The sequence below is a fragment of the Octodon degus genome, unplaced genomic scaffold (genome assembly GCF_000260255.1).
Source record: "Octodon degus isolate 3935 unplaced genomic scaffold, OctDeg1.0 scaffold00002, whole genome shotgun sequence".
NCBI classification, from domain to species: domain Eukaryota; kingdom Metazoa; phylum Chordata; class Mammalia; order Rodentia; family Octodontidae; genus Octodon; species Octodon degus.
In genome coordinates, this window is record NW_004524578.1 from 12,797,237 (window position 1) to 12,801,058 (window position 3,822).

Here is a 3,822-nt window from a genome sequence, read left to right on the forward strand (position 1 = left end):
GGCGGCGGCGGCGGAGGCGGCGACAGACAGGGGCAGCTCCGGCGCAGCGAGCCCGCTTGTTCCCTCGGGCTCCTGCCCGCCCCGCCCCTCCCGTCCCCTCCCTTCCCCCGCCCAGCGCCCAGCTCCGCGCGCAGTTTGACAGCTCCGCTCTGTGCCTCTCCTCCCTCCTCCCACTAACTCCGGCGTCCAGCCGCCGCCTGCGCTTTGCCCGCCTGGCCTCCTTCAGCTCCCGAGGGCGCGGGGAGGTTGCCACTCCCGGCCTAGCAAGGCTGGGCTCAGGGCACCGAGTACGACCAGAGGGCGGGCAAGCTGAGCCCAGTGAAGCGCGCGCAGCGCCCGGCGCACCCCACTGGCTGGCAAGTGCCTTCCTGCTCGCTCTTTGTCCAGCGCCCTCGCTTCCTCTCAAAGTTTTCTCTACACAAAGACCAACACCTGGGGACGGCCCCGGCGCACGGCGAGGAGGTTCTGCCAGCAGACGTTTCAGCAGTTGGCAAATTAGAAGGGGCAGAAGGGAGGGGAGAAGAAATGCCCAGAACAGGCCAACTTCGCTGGAGTTGCTGACTGAAATTGGTGAGCCAGGTGCTGAGCCCGTGAAAAACCACCTCCTCCAGGCTGTCTTCTGGGGCCAGTGGCAGCCGAGCCTGGGACCTTAGCACAGCTTGAGGGTTAGCAGAAGGCTCCCGCAGGACTGGCTGTGGAGGCTAAGGCAGACTCGGTGTCGGCCTGCGTCCTCTGGTCTGGCAGCGCTGACCCCGGGAGGGCTGGATCCTCTCAATCCTTGCACTCCTTATCAGAATCAAAACCTCTCTCCTATCTTGATAAAAAGTCTCCTAGAAAAATGAGGCTCCCACGAGGGTAATGTCCCATGCAGAATATTTGATTCTTCTCCAGCCTTGGATATTTCAGCTCCAAATACCTTTTGCCCCAACGGCTAGCCCAGGGTGGAAAGGGCCCTGTGAAGTTTTACTGGAATTGGAGTAATTACCTCTTTTATTTTTTTTCCTGGTTCTAATTGTAACAATTCCAGAAATCAGGAAATGTAGCTTTCCAGAAATGACCATCTGGTTTATGAAAGGGCCCCAGAGGTTTGATATGTGGGGCAGAGTGTCTTATTGGAGAAGATACAGGAATATCCTGACTGCCCGGCCAGTACCTGCAATTGAATGGGGGTAACAGGTTGGCAGTGTCCCTATGACAACACTGATGGATCTGGGGAGGGCAGTTTGGTAGCAGCCAAAGAGCACATGGAGACAGAAGAGGGCCTTTTGCACTTTCCACCAGAGTGCTGCCCGCGCTCAGAGTGCGCTTGCTTCTTTTTGTTTGGGAAGCGGGAGTATGAGGGAAGGGTCTGCTGGGCTTCACTGGTCCTGGGAGGCAGGAGTTCTCCTCACCCTGCCTGGAGAGCAGGACAGAGGCCCCGAGGGGTGGAGACATTTCTGCACCAGGCTCCTCTGCAGGACAGGAGCAGATAGCTTTTCGACTGGCGGTTGGTTTCCTTCCCAGTGCTTGGTGAAGCCCACGCATCTTTGCTTCTCATCACACTTGGGGGTGGGTGTGTGAGACACTGAGGTTGACTGCTATGTTGGATGTACGCTCCCTGCCAGCTAGAGGCAGGCACAAGACATCAGAGAGGGCTTCTCATCAGTTTGGCTGCCCGTGTGTGCTCTAGCCAGCCTGTCTCCAAGTCTTCTTCATTTATGCAGTACCGGGGATTGAACTCAGGACCCTGTGCTTGACAGGCAGGTGCTTATTCTACTGAGCTATCTCTCTGGCTCTTGTCTCCAAGTTTTCTAAGTGCGTAGTTCTTTCCTGATACATTGTTTGACAGGAGGCTCAGCAGGTGAGAGCTGTTATTATTTTGTGTTATTTTTTTGAGATGAGTGGCTGGATAGTGGAATAAAGAGGGGTACGAGCAGCAATACCTGGTTCCAGCAGGTCACGACCTCAGTCACCCCCTTAGTCATTCCACCACCCCATACTCTTTATTGCTCATCTTACCTGTGCCAGGTTCTGCATTAGGGGCTGGAGATCCCAAGAGTCATCTCATTTCCTGCCCTCTCCTGACTCACAGTTCAGGGACAAGATACTCAAGCAATTAATTATAACATGGAATGTGGGCTCTAGCAGAGGCAGGGGTTCCTGACTAGCTTGTAATTGATTAGGGAGATCACCCTCAAAGGCAAGAAGAAACCCTCTGCAATCTTTCTTTCCTGATCTCTGCCTTTCAATCCACTACACTCCTGGTACGCAGGCTGTCACCAAGGTACTGCTGTGATCCTACATTCACCAGGCCAGACAGACTACATGGCTAAAAGCACAGGTGCAAAAGAAACTCTTGCAGTTTTCTGTTAGGTAGCTCCTGTTCTCGTCCTTGGCACCCACCTGGGAGAGTTCTTATGTATGGCAAGGAAATAGTGAACCTTGTATTTCTCGCCTCATGGCGATCTCACACCCAGGCTCTCGGAGCGCTTTTGTCTAGAGCTAGCAAAGTGACATACAGGTTCTTCTCAGTAAGCATCATAGACGATGAGAGGGACCGTGTGTGGACCGGGGATCTGTTCTCTAAGCCCCTATGTTGGAATCTCCTGGGTCAGCTCTTTTGATGGTGATCTCTGCTGTCTCTGAAAAAGGTTTGTTCCTGGAACACAGAAAGAGGAAGAGTGACTGGATTGGCAGCAGGTGTCAGGCTGGTGATGCAAACTGCCACATGGACCCACAGAGCCTCCTTCTCTTCCTGAGCCCCCTGTTCCTGAAAGTCCCTTTTCTGCCTTAGATGCCCAAGAAATGGGGAGTCCCACGATAACTGCTTTGCTTCTTTAGATGGAGTCACTGAATGCTTGGGTTAAAATCTAAGAGTTCATATGGGAGTGGCAAGAAATTAAGTCAATACTACCTATTAGCATTTTAACTGGAATTAATAGAGTATGTTAGCTATTCAGGCAACTAATAAAGGACTTGGGAAGTTTGAATCAATGGAAATAAAGTTGTAGGGGGCTCTGCAGAAGCCCAAAGGGGTCCAGTGGGGTCCAATAGAGCAGGAGGATGGCCCTCCTGTGTCTCTGCCACTGGCTTGTCCTGCTGTCTGCCAGCTTCAGGGGTGGGGTCCTAACCATGGCCTGAGTTCATGAGAACCCCACACCTCATCTACCATTTGCATATTTTGCTAAACTCCAATCCCACTCCAGCCGAGCAGAATTTCCAGCTGAACCTTGTTGGGCACAGTAAGAGCTAGATTGATGGTAACATATTTGACTTACTGACTAGAGGAAAAGGCAAGTCCGGTGCCCTGGGAGAGCCGGCATCTACAAGCACACACAACTGTGAGGCACCATGTGGGGCTGTTTTGACTTAGTCCTCATGGCGATCCTTTCATCTAGATTCCATCATCATTTTGCATTTGAGCAAACTGAGGCTCCAAGAGGCCAAACTGTCCATGGTGGCTCAGGTGGTAGAGAGGGAACTCCAGTTCACACGGCTTCCCAGGCTCCAGCAACTTCTGGGATCCAGGGATTTCCAAGACTCCCTCCAGCAAGCTGGGAAATTTAAAACAGATTTGCAAACAGGCACCTCCTTTGTTTCTTACTATATTCCCTTAGTTCTGGTACATCAGGACTCAGGGAACATGTCTACCTTTCCTTGCTGCGCACCCTTCATCATTGGTGAGGTTGTAATCATAAATCTCCATTCTCACCTTCTCACATGAAAAAAGGCTAGTTCTTTAATTCAATGCAACTTTTAAAAGAAAACTTAATAATCATTATCTAAAACTGTGATCTTAAACATTAAAGCAGAGACACTAAATCTCCTGGAAGAGAAAGTAGG